We start from the raw sequence: 14246 nt of genomic DNA, 5'->3' as shown, positions 1-14246 counted from the left end.
AACTCCGTTCACTTTATCGCTGAGAAACAGTTTGATTGACAGCAGGTAAGCAACACGCACTTCCGGTTTATTGTCCCTGCCTTTTCCGTCAGAAATGTGCGGCCGGGAAGTGCAAAACAAATATACATTTTAGAAAACAAAATTACATATGCCGAAAATAAATTTACAAGTGCTGAAACACTTTTACATATGCCAAAACAAATTTACAAACACTGGGTACCCAAGCACTTGTAAATTTGTTTTTGCTTTTGTTGTAAATTTGTTTTAGTTTTTTTGTAATTTTGTTTTCTGAAATGTAAATTTGTTTTGCACTTCTCGGCCACCGTAGGCTGCATTCATCTGTCCCCTAATTATCACTTCAGTGCATGCATGAGAACAACCCCTTTTGCATGTTGCCGCCACCACCATGTTTCAACAAAGGGATAGTATTAGCCAGGTGACGTGCAGTGCCTGTTATTGCCACACAGTGCTAGCTGTTTTGTATAGAGATACATCAGTCTCATCAGACCAGATAATCTTTTTCTTTATGAAGCCAGAGTCATTTAAATGCCTTTTATTAAACTTCAAGTAGCTTCCATCTTGCCATTCTGCCATAAAATCCTACTTTATAAAGTGGTGCAGAAACAGTTGTCCATCTTTTTTTAAGTTATTTCATCTCCGCACTAGACTTTGACCATTGGGTTTTTTCTTAAATCCCTGATCAAAACCCTTTTTGCCCATTTTGTGCCAAGGTTGTGCTAAGCTTCTTCCATTAGAAAATTATTGAGGCCATTGTGGTCATTAAAACTCTCAAAACCTTAGATATTGTTTTGTATCCTTGCCCTGATCTGTGTCTTGCCAGATTTGATTGCAGAGATTCATAGACAGTTCCCTGGACTTTGTTTTTTGTCCTGACAATGCATTGTGAACAGTGAACCCGTTATAGACCCAGGTGTGTGCAACTTCTCAAACTATGTCCAATTAAATTAAGTTGCACCTGACCACAATCTGGAGTCTCACAGCAAAGGGTCTGAATACAGTTGGATATGATGTGCCACGCCCCTGTCTCTGGGAGCACATGGTTGAGGAGGCTTTTGTTTATGTTAAGACTATGCCTCCTCATTTTGATTGGTCAGTGAAGCTAATGATCCACAGCTGCTCTTTGTTTCAGGTGTAATGCTCAGGGCATTTAAGGAAGCAGCTGTGGATCCTTCGGTGGAGACTATTTTGGTTTTCACATCACGATTTTGCTATTTATGGATTTGGATATTGCTCATGCTCTTGCTTAGAAGTTATGTTAGGTGCTGTAGTCTTGTTCATGTTTCGTGTTAGCCTGTTAGCTTAGTTAGGTTCTAGTATAGTTTAATCAGGTTTCTTGTGTGTTTAGATTAGCATTAGCGGTTAGCTTAGCATTTAGCTTAGGTCAATGGTTAGTGTGTCTTGTCTAATGCAAACCTGCCTTGTGTGTTTTTGTTATTATTAAACTTTGTTTAAACATTTCTGATTGTGTGTCTGCCCCCTCTTGTTACATTTTTACATGTAATGTTATTGGGATGCAGCAGGAAATCATTGTGCATGGATGCACTCCATTTTCACATGACAAGTGGCTGCTTTTGAGACAGTGACATTCAAATGTGTTTGGACACTTTTTCTTTTTTCTTTTTTTTAAGCACTTTTTACAGTGGACATTGTCTTAAAGCACCTGAATATTACAGTAGAAGGAACAAACCTTCAATTCAATTTATTTATAAAGCACATTTAAAAGCCGAAGCTCACCAAAGTGCTGTCCAGCAGAATACAACAATGAAAGAAAAAAAAAAAAAAAAAAAAAAAAAAAAAAATAAAATATATATATATATATATATATATATATATATATATATATATACAGTGTATCACAAAAGTGAGTACACCCCTTACATTTCTGCAAATATTTCATTATATCTTTTCATGGGACAACACTATAGACATGAAACTTGGATATAACTTAGAGTAGTCAGTGTACAGCTTGTATAGCAGTGTAGATTTACTGTCTTCTGAAAATAACTCAACACACAGCCATTAATGTCTAAATAGCTGGCAACATAAGTGAGTACACCCCACAGTGAACATGTCCAAATTTGCCCAAAGTGTCAATATTTTGTGTGACCACCATTATTATCCAGCACTGCCTTAACCCTCCTGGGCATGGAATTCACCAGAGCTGCACAGGTTGCTACTGGAATCCTCTTCCACTCCTCCATGATGACATCACGGAGCTGGTGGATGTTAGACACCTTGAACTCCTCCACCTTCCACTTGAGGATGCGCCACAGGTGCTCAATTGGGTTTAGTCCATCACCTTTACCTTCAGCTTCCTCAGCAAGGCAGTTGTCATCTTGGAGGTTGTGTTTGGGGTCGTTATCCTGTTGGAAAACTGCCATGAGGCCCAGTTTTCGAAGGGAGGGGATCATGCTCTGTTTCAGAATGTCACAGTACATGTTGGAATTCATGTTTCCCTCAATGAACCGCAGCTCCCCAGTGCCAGCAACACTCATGCAGCCCAAGACCATGATGCTACCACCACCATGCTTGACTGTAGGCAAGATACAGTTGTCTTGGTACTTCTCACCAGGGCGCCGCCACACATGCTGGACACCATCTGAGCCAAACAAGTTTATCTTGGTCTCGTCAGACCACAGGGCATTCCAGTAATCCATGTTCTTGGACTGCTTGTCTTCAGCAAACTGTTTGCGTGCTTTCTTGTGCGTCAGCTTCCTTCTGGGATGACGACCATGCAGACCGAGTTGATGCAGTGTGCGGCGTATGGTCTGAGCACTGACAGGCTGACCTCCCACGTCTTCAACCTCTGCAGCAATGCTGGCAGCACTCATGTGTCTATTTTTTAAAGCCAACCTCTGGATATGACGCCGAACACGTGGACTCAACTTCTTTGGTCGACCCTGGCGAAGTCTGTTCCGAGTGGAACCTGTCCTGGAAAACCGCTGTATGACCTTGGCCACCATGCTGTAGCTCAGTTTCAGGGTGTTAGCAATCTTCTTATAGCCCAGGCCATCTTTGTGGAGAGCAACAATTCTATTTCTCACATCCTCAGAGAGTTCTTTGCCATGAGGTGCCATGTTGAATATCCAGTGGCCAGTATGAGAGAATTGTACCCAAAACACCATATTTAACAGCCCTGCTCCCCATTTACACCTGGGACCTTGACACATGACACCAGGGAGGGACAACGACACATTTGGGCACAATTTGGACATGTTCACTGTGGGGTGTACTCACTTATGTTGCCAGCTATTTAGACATTAATGGCTGTGTGTTGAGTTATTTTCAGAAGACAGTAAATCTACACTGCTATACAAGCTGTACACTGACTACTCTAAGTTATATCCAAGTTTCATGTCTATAGTGTTGTCCCATGAAAAGATATAATGAAATATTTGCAGAAATGTGAGGGGTGTACTCACTTTTGTGATACACTGTATATATATATATATATATATATATATATATATATACATTGTTAGATTAATAAATATAGAATATACAAAAAAATAAAACAGTGGGAGTAAAAGAAACACCTAGTTAACCATCTTCATATGCCAGAGAGAAACGGTAGGTTTTAAGATAAGTTTTAAAAGCATCAATTAAAGTCTAGGATTTAATACCAGGAGGTAATGAATTTCACAGTCTGGAAGCAGCGACTGAGAAAGCACGGTCACCCTTGTGTTTTAAGCGAGAGTGAGGTACATTTAGTAAAGATTTGTTTGAAGATCGGAGGTGTCCTTTGTGCCTTATAGGGACATAACATGTCACTGATGTACAATGGGGCCATACCGTGGAGTGCCTTAAATACTTCAGATGAACTAGACTCAACACAGTGGCCTTGAGAACATTTGGATTACCTTCTCCATACCTTTCATTTCAAAATATCATGTCTGGTCCCAACTAACTACAGCTAATGCATCACATCTTTGAAAGGTTGCCTTTTCTTAGTGTGACTTCAGCTCACAGGAAGGAATTGTTCAGTACAGCCATGAGTGAACCCAGGAGCTGGTGTCTATAATGATACAAGCATCAACATGCCGTGCTCAAAAGGTCAGCTGCCTCGGATTTCCACATTATCCTATGAGGACATGTGGAGAAATGTCAGGTAGATCAAGGCTTAACATTACTATTTTAAGAATTGCTTTACAGAGGGTTTGTGTGTTTGCAAAATTGCAATTTCTAAACCACTCACAGAAAATGGTGCAAGTTTATTTACTAACAGGATGTAAAGAGGATTACGTCCATGTAAGCAATGTTTTCCTGTCCGTTCAGCCAGTTTGTCTAAACAAATATGTAATTTGGTGTAAGTTCTACTTAAGCATCCAGAATAAAGGGTGGTGTTTCGTTCAAAAATAATATTTAGCATATTAGTAAATCAAGACCTTATTAATATACTTGGTGCATTTATTGTTTACAGTACAAATGAACAACATTCACTGGGTTGCAGGAAACACTTTCCTCTGGGAGGAGCTTGATTTTGTCCATAAAGCTTTTGGGGTATTTTGGAGGACATGCCTTCCAAATCCATGGGCATTAATATAGACATTTAACAGCTTGCAGTATTCCTAAGGTTTTCCACAAGACTTTCAATTGTGCCTGTGGAAATTTGTGACCATTAAGGCAAAGGAGCATTTATGAGGCCAGATACTGATTTTGAGAGAAAGGTCGCAATCTCCATTCCAGTTTATCCCAAAAATGTTTTGTGTCCACACCACACCTGTCAAACCATGTGTTTGTGGACTTTTTTTTGCGTGCAGGGACACAGTCAAATCATTGGGTGATGATTTTAATGAGATACATGAGACAGGCTGACAGGTTTTTGATTACAGTTTTGTGGACAGCAGTGTCCACACATTGGAGCATACATTATACTCATTTTGTTACTCATTTATTTTTTCTCTGGGAAAATGCTTCAATTATTATTATTATTATTATTATTATTATTATTATTATTATTATTATTATTATTATTATTATTATCATTATTATTATAATTGCTTACCACAGATATCTTAAAAGCTGTAATTGCTAACAAAATCTTTGCAACAAAACTTTGTTATTAATTTGCACTTCTAAACACTTTCCCCCCTAATGAAATAAGTTATTTAACTTATTTATTAAGATTTTAACATCATGTTTTATACTGTTCGGTTACATTTATGACAGGACAGGTAGTTGCTTGTTACACAAGATTCATCAGTTCAATGTCAAACAGTCATGGACAATTTTGTATCTCCAATTCACCTCACTTACATGTCTGTGGACTGTTGAAAGAAAACCAGAGCTCCCGGAACATGCAAACTCCACACAGAAAGGACCAAGACTGATCCACTTGGGAATCAAACCCAGGACCTTCTTGCTGTAAGGCGACAGTGCTACGCACAGAGCCACTGTAACGCCCAGTATTTACTGTAGATAAAAATAAGTTTTTTTTAACATATGTTATATAGAAAACCATAAAAATAATAAAGTTGCTCCCCCTTCTGGCAAAGCCTTCTAGAAGATATTTAAGTATCTCTGTTGGAGTATGTACCAGTTTAATCAAATAAGTGTTTGTATACTTTCCATTTACTTTTGGATGAGAGGCCCTGACTCAAACGCAAAAGTGTGAAATAAGGTTGAAGTCAGGGCTCTGAGGGTCAACGGTGTTCCTCCACACCAGACTCGTCAAACCATGTCTTTATGGACCTTGCATAGAGATCAGGAGCACAGTTGTTCTGCAACAGGAAGGAGTATTCATTTAACTGTTGTCCCAAAGTTGAAAGCATATAATAATTTTTTTTTATAATTATTTTTACATCTGGAACACCTGGTCACAATAATAGAAGAGGTATCCATATACCCTTGTCTATGGAGTGTACAGTATATCTACTAACAAAACAAAAGTGGTTCAATGCTTGTTTTTCCTTACAGAAAATTAGTTCCCACAATGTAAAAGACAGACTTGCTTGATGATTTTGCTACCACACAGGAAACAAACAAAGCCTATAATAAACACACTTGAAAAGGGTAACCAGCAACAGGTGGACACTGTCACGGAACAAACTTATTAACAGAGTGAATTTACAAGGGTGAAGGGTCTGTAACAATAAAGAACGGACCAAACAGGGTTAAACAGGCATGCAAAATGTGAGTAAAAGTGGCACGTTATAGCTTAAATCACTTCCAGATTCACAGACCTAACACATTCCACTAAGGAAATTAAAACTGGTTCTCAATATGGCAAACAGCTCAAAGCCCCTGCGCCAACCAACTTTATGGTTACAACCATGTTACATTTGTGGCATTTAGCAGATGCTTTTATCCAAAGTGACTTAAATTGTGAACAAATACAATGGATGCAATTGATGGTAAAGGGCCTTGCTCAGGGGCACTAGAGCTTAAATCAGCAACCTTCCAGTTATGATTACTTGACCACAGAGCTACTGCTGTACACTAGAATATATACAGTATGCCATTAAACATCCTATTTTACAGCCTATTTAACATCATCATCTGTTGTTTACTAAAACTTGAGAAATGAAATGTTTACTATGGAAGCACTTCTGTAAGTCGCTCTGGATAAGAGCGTCTGCTAAATGCAGAAAATGTAAATGTACATTTTGATTTCAATTAAATAGACTTAATTAGCCTGTAGGTGTGGTAATGCTAATTATGTAAATGATATGTTATCCTTTTTTTCTTTTTTGCCTATAGCAGCATTTTTAAAGGCCATCTGAAATATCACCTGGACAACTGACCATGAGATTGTTCTGCAGAATGTTTGACTTGAATTGAATTCAAGTTTTGATTTATTGATTGTACTGATTTATTGCCTGATTTTATTTACATTTTACCTACTTTCCCAACATTTTTGAAATTGGGTTGGTAGATAATAACTGCATATATAGTAAGAAATGGTTTGAGTGATTTACTTTCAGTCTTACATGTTTGTATGTCACTTATTTCATCAGAATAAATATTTTGTTTGTGTGGTGCATGGTGCAGTGGTCTATTACACTAGCTCACCACCACTGAAATCCAGGTTCGAATCTTAGCAGTGTTGTTAGCCGGCCAGACATCTACAAAGATATAATTGGCTATGTCATGGGGTGAGGGGGATTGCACCCCTGTATTGGGTGTTTCTGCTTGGGTGAGGCTGATGAATTCACTTTTTGTGTGAATTTGTTTAAGTTCAAATACACTAATAACCTCATTATTACAAGCCAGTAAACTAGATACAATTAAAAAAATGTTTTTTAATGAAACTCTAAAATGTATACAATATAAAGTATACAATAAGATTTAATTAATCCCACAATTATTAAGACTCTGTACAAATAAGTATTTTAAAGTCGTTCTAGAACACTAATAAAACGCATGTAAACTGTAGTGATCATCTTGTTAAGTTGTAAATGTAGCTTGTATTACATCACACTTTTGCTAGCTGTAGAATCAAATGCTGATTCCCCATATTCAAAACATCTTTAAACTCAAATAGAACCTTATATTTTGAGAGTCCTGAAGATCAACAAGCAATATTAAACATATGTAGCACAGATGTGCAAAATACCCATATTGTTACTATAACATTTGTAGGTACAAACCAGTATACAGGAATAAAATCTTAAAATAAGTCTAAAGGAAAGCAGTTCTATATCATATAGATAGTTCTATAGCATTTGTTTTGTAGCTTTACAGTGCAGGGATTAGAACAAATATGCAGGCAGAACAGCATTGCTGGTTTATCATGTGCCATTGTGTCTTTTGGGTGTGGAAGCAAATTAGTTCTGCAGCTTTACTGCTTGTACGTAGAATGTTGTTTCCAAAAATAGTGTTTTGAATTTCTGCCAAAAAAAACTTTCTGTTATTTGGTTTGTTTATGTCTTTTAGTGGTTTTCATTTAGCTTTTGATGCAATATTTACCCAAATAACATTGGTCAGTGGCAGTGGTAGCTCATTGGTTAGGGTACTGGCCTAGCTGCTGGTTCGGCCACTGTTGGGCCCCTGAGCAAGGCACGTAAACCTCAATTGCTCAAATTGTATTCAGTCATAATTGTAAGTTGCTTTGGATAAAAGTGTCTGCTAAAGATGAAAATGTAAATGGTCAGTGGGGTTCGTTTCAGGGGCCCTTTTGAAGGGGTACAGGGAGTTGACAAGTATACAGAACAAGAAATGGGCTACTGCCAGTAATTGTGTAGCCATGACTCATCGGTATGGTAGGTATAGCTTTTAAGTAATTCATTTCCCAAAAGAACTATGTTGACATACATTATTTATGTAAATAAACAAGAATAGCATATAAATGCATACTTCTATTGATAAAAACTAATTACCTTTGTAAAGGCTATGCTAACACATTACAATGGATACATTAATAATATAGTTAGTATATATATATATATATATATATATATATATATATATATATATATATATATACAGTGTATCACAAAAGTGAGTACACCCCTCACATTTCTGCAGATATTTAAGTATATCTTTTCATGGGACAACACTGACAAAATGACACTTTGACACAATGAAAAGTAGTCTGTGTGCAGCTTATATAACAGTGTAAATTTATTCTTCCCTCAAAATAACTCAATATACAGCCATTAATGTCTAAACCACCGGCAACAAAAGTGAGTACACCCCTAAGAGACTACTTCCCTAAATGTCCAAATTGAGCACTGCTTGTCATTTTCCCTCCAAAATGTCATGTGATTTGTTAGTGTTACTAGGTCTCAGGTGTGCATAGGGAGCAGGTGTGTTCAATTTAGTAGTACAGCTCTCACACTCTCTCATACTGGTCACTGAAAGTTCCAACATGGCACCTCATGGCAAAGAACTCTCTGAGGATCTTAAAAGACGAATTGTTGCGCTACATGAAGATGGCCAAGGCTACAAGAAGATTGCCAACACCCTGAAACTGAGCTGCAGCACAGTGGCCAAGATCATCCAGCGTTTTAAAAGAGCAGGGTCCACTCAGAACAGACCTCGCGTTGGTCGTCCAAAGAAGCTGAGTGCACGTGCTCAGCGTCACATCCAACTGCTGTCTTTGAAAGATAGGTGCAGGAGTGCTGTCAGCATTGCTGCAGAGATTGAAAAGGTGGGGGGTCAGCCTGTCAGTGCTCAGACCATACGCCGCACACTACATCAAATTGGTCTGCATGGCTGTCACCCCAGAAGGAAGCCTCTTCTGAAGTCTCTACACAAGAAAGCCCGCAAACAGTTTGCTGAAGACATGTCAACAAAGGACATGGATTACTGGAACCATGTCCTATGGTCTGATGAGACCAAGATTAATTTGTTTGGTTCAGATGGTCTCAAGCATGTGTGGCGGCAATCAGGTGAGGAGTACAAAGATAAGTGTGTCATGCCTACAGTCAAGCATGGTGGTGGGAATGCCATGGTCTGGGGCTGCATGAGTGCAGCAGGTGTTGGGGAGTTACATTTCATTGAAGGACACATGAACTCCAATATGTACTGTGAAATACTGAGCAGAGCATGATCCCCTCCCTCCGGAAACTGGGTCGCAGGGCAGTGTTCCAGCATGATAATGACCCCAAACACACCTCTAAGACGACCACTGCTTTATTGAAGAGGCTGAGGGTAAAGGTGATGGACTGGCCAAGCATGTCTCCAGACCTAAACCCAATAGAACATCTTTGGGGCATCCTCAAGCGGAAGCGCAAAGTCTCGAATATCCGCCAGCTCCGTGATGTCGTCATGGAGGAGTGGAAAAGCATTCCAGTGGCAACCTGTGAAGCTCTGGTAAACTCCATGCCAAGGAGAGTTAAGGCAGTTCTGGGAAATAATGGTGGCCACACAAAATATTGACACTTCAGGAACTTTCACTAAGGGGTGTACTCACTTTTGTTGCCAGTGGTTTAGACATTAATGGCTGTATATTGAGTTATTTTGAGGGAAGAATAAATTTACACTGTTATATAAGCTGCACACAGACTACTTTTCATTGTGTCAAAGTGTCATTTTGTCAGTGTTGTCCCATGAAAAGATATACTTAAATATCTGCAGAAATGTGAGGGGTGTACTCACTTTTGTGATACTGGGACAACAGTGTATCACAAAAGTGAGTACACCCCTCACATTTCTGCAAATATTTCATTATATCTTTTCATGGGACAACACTATAGACATGAAACTTGGATATAACTTAGAGTAGTCAGTGTACAGCTTGTATAGCAGTGTAGATTTACTGTCTTCTGAAAATAACTCAACACAGCCATTAATGTCTAAATAGCTGGCAACATAAGTGAGTACACCCCACAGTGAACATGTCCAAATTGTGCCCAAATGTGTCGTTGTCCCTCCCTGGTGTCATGTGTCAAGGTCCCAGGTGTAAATGGGGAGCAGGGCTGTTAAATTTGGTGTTTTGGGTACAATTCTCTCATACTGGCCACTGGATAGTCAACATGGCACCTCATGGCAAAGAACTCTCTGAGGATGTGAGAAATAGAATTGTTGCTCTCCACAAAGATGGCCTGGGCTATAAGAAGATTGCTAACACCCTGAAACTGAGCTACAGCATGGTGGTCAAGGTCATACAGCGGTTTTCCAGGACAGGTTCCACTCGGAACAGGCTTCGCCAGGGTCGACCAAAGAAGTTGAGTCCACGTGTTCGGCGTCATATCCAGAGGTTGGCTTTAAAAAATAGACACATGAGTGCTGCCAGCATTGCTGCAGAGGTTGAAGACGTGGGAGGTCAGCCTGTCAGTGCTCAGACCATACGCCGCACACTGCATCAACTCGGTCTGCATGGTCGTCATCCCAGAAGGAAGCTGACGCACAAGAAAGCCCGCAAACAGTTTGCTGAAGACAAGCAGTCCAAGAACATGGATTACTGGAATGCCCTGTGGTCTGACGAGACCAAGATAAAGTTGTTTGGCTCAGATGGTGTCCAGCATGTGTGGCGGCGCCCTGGTGAGAAGTACCAAGACAACTGTATCTTGCCTACAGTCAAGCATGGTGGTGGTAGCATCATGGTCTTGGGCTGCATGAGTGTTGCTGGCACTGGGGAGCTGCAGTTCATTGAGGGAAACATGAATTCCAACATGTACTGTGACATTCTGAAACAGAGCATGATCCCCTCCCTTCGAAAACTGGCAGTTTTCCAACAGGATAACGACCCCAAACACAACCTCCAAGATGACAACTGCCTTGCTGAGGAAGCTGAAGGTAAAGGTGATGGACTAAACCCAATTGAGCACCTGTGGCGCATCCTCAAGTGGAAGGTGGAGGAGTTCAAGGTGTCTAACATCCACCAGCTCCGTGATGTCATCATGGAGGAGTGGAAGAGGATTCCAGTAGCAACCTGTGCAGCTCTGGTGAATTCCATGCCCAGGAGGGTTAGGCAGTGCTGGATAATAATGGTGGTCACACAAAATATTGACACTTTGGGCACAATTTGGACATGTTCACTGTGGGGTGTACTCACTTATGTTGCCAGCCATTTAGACATTAATGGCTGTGTGTTGAGTTATTTTCAGAAGACAGTAAATCTACACTGCTATACAAGCTGTACACTGACTACTCTAAGTTATATCCAAGTTTTATTTCTATAGGGTCGTCCCATGAAAAGATATAATAAAATATTTCCAGAAATGTGAGGGGTGTACTCAGTTTTGTGATACACTGTATATATATATACAGTGTATCACAAAAGTGAGTACACCCCTCACATTTCTGCAGATATTTAAGTATATCTTTTCATGGGACAACACTGACAAAATGACACTTTGACACAATGAAAAGTAGTCTGTGTGCAGCTTTTATAACAGTGTAAATTTATTCTTCCCTCAAAATAACTCAATATACAGCCATTAATGTCTAAACCACCGGCAACAAAAGTGAGTACACCCCTAAGAGACTACACCCCTAAATGTCCAAATTGAGCACTGCTTGTCATTTTCCCTGCAAAATGTCATGTGACTCGTTAGTGTTACTAGGTCTCAGGTGTGCATAGGGAGCAGGTGTGTTCAATTTAGTAGTACAGCTCTCACACTCTCTCATACTGGTCACTGAAAGTTCCAACATGGCACCTCATGGCAAAGAACTCTCTGAGGATCTTAAAAGACGAATTGTTGCGCTACATGAAGATGGCCAAGGCTACAAGAAGATTGCCAACACCCTGAAACTGAGCTGCAGCACAGTGGCCAAGATCATCCAGCGTTTTAAAAGAGCAGGGTCCACTCAGAACAGACCTCGCGTTGGTCGTCCAAAGAAGCTGAGTGCACATGCTCAGCGTCACATCCAACTGCTGTCTTTGAAAGATAGGCGCAGGAGTGCTGTCAGCATTGCTGCAGAGATTGAAAAGGTGGGGGGTCAGCCTGTCAGTGCTCAGACCATATGCCGCACACTACATCAAATTGGTCTGCATGGCTGTCACCCCAGGAGGAAGCCTCTTCTGAAGTCTCTACACAAGAAAGCACGCAAACAGTTTGCTGAAGACATGTCAACAAAGGACATGGATTACTGGAACCATGTCCTATGGTCTGTTGAGACCAAGATTAATTTGTTTGGTTCAGATGGTCTCAAGCATGTGTGGCGGCAATCAGGTGAGGAGTACAAAGATAAGTGTGTCATGCCTACAGTCAAGCATGGTGGTGGGAATGCCATGGTCTGGGTCTGCATGAGAGCAGCAGGTGTTGGGGAGTTACATTTCATTGAGGGACACATGAACTCCAATATGTACTGTGAAATAATGAAGCAGAGCATGATCCCCTCCCTCCAGAAACTGGGTCGCAGGGCAGTGTTCCAGCATGATAATGAACCCAAACACACCTCTAAGACGACCACTGCTTTATTGAAGAGGCTGAGGGTAAAGGTGATGGACTGGCCAAGCATGTCTCCAGACCTAAACCCAATAGAACATCTTTGGGGCATCCTCAAGCGGAAGGTGGAGGAGCGCAAAGTCTCGAATATCCACCAGCTCCGTGATGTCGTCATGGAGGAGTGGAAAAGCATTTCAGTGGCAACCTGTGAAGCTCTGGTAAACTCCATGCCCAGGAGAGTTAAGGCAGTTCTAGGAAATAATGGTGGCCACACAAAATATTGACACTTCAGGAACTTTCACTAAGGGGTGTACTCACTTTTGTTGCCGGTGGTTTAGACATTTATGGCTGTATATTGAGTTATTTTGAGGGAAGAATAAATTTACACTGTTATATAAGCTGCACACAGACTACTTTTCATTGTGTCAAAGTGTCATTTTGTCAGTGTTGTCCCATGAAAAGATATACTTAAATATCTGCAGAAATGTGAGGGGTGTACTCACTTTTGTGATACACTGTATATATATATACACACACACTGATTAGCCATAACATTTAAACCACCTCCTTGTTTCTTCATGCTGTTCTTCAATGGTCATGACTCTCCCAGGACCACTGCATAGTAGGTATTATTTGGATTGTGGGTCATTCTCAGCACTGCATTAACACTGACAAGGTGGTGGTGTGTTAGTGTGTGTTGTGCTGGTATTAGTGGATAAGACAGTGGATAAAACTTCTCCTGGAGTTTTTAAACACCTCACTGTCACTGTTGGACTGAGAATAGTTCACCAACCAAAAAAGATCCAGCCAACAGCGCCCCATGGGCAGCGTTCTGTGACCACTGATGAAGGTCTAAAAGAAAAGCAACAAACAGCAGCAATAGATGAGCGATCGTCTCTGACTTTACATCTACAAGGTGGACCAACTAGGTAGGAGTGTCTAATAGAGTGGACACGGTATTTAAAAACTCCAGCAGCGCTGCTGTGACTGATCCACTCATACCAGCACAACACACACTAACACACCACCACCATGTCAGTGTCACTGCAGTGCTGAGAATGATCCACCACCTAAATAATTCATGCTTTGTGGTGGTCCTGTGGGGGTTCTGACCATTAAAGAACAGAGAGTAAAAGGAGGTCAAAAAAGTATGTAGAGAAACAGATGGACTACAGTCGGTATTTGTAGAACTACAAAGTGCTCTTATATGGTAAGTGGACCTGATAAAACGGACAGTAAGTGTAAAAACAAGTATTAATTATTGTAGAATTATTGTAGTTAATGTTTTTAGTCAAACAAAGCAGCAAACAAAAAAAGTACTAGCGATCGTTAACATAAAGATCTTTTATTAAATCGACATGAGCATGGATTTCCCCACATGACGTTGGGATTTCCAATAAACGTCAAGCCTTGGTTGACTTCTAAATAGCCTTCTATCAGAGTCATAGT

This window comes from Trichomycterus rosablanca, chromosome 3 (assembly GCF_030014385.1).
Source record: "Trichomycterus rosablanca isolate fTriRos1 chromosome 3, fTriRos1.hap1, whole genome shotgun sequence".
Taxonomy (NCBI): domain Eukaryota; kingdom Metazoa; phylum Chordata; class Actinopteri; order Siluriformes; family Trichomycteridae; genus Trichomycterus; species Trichomycterus rosablanca.
Note: the sequence above shows the minus strand (reverse complement) of the source record.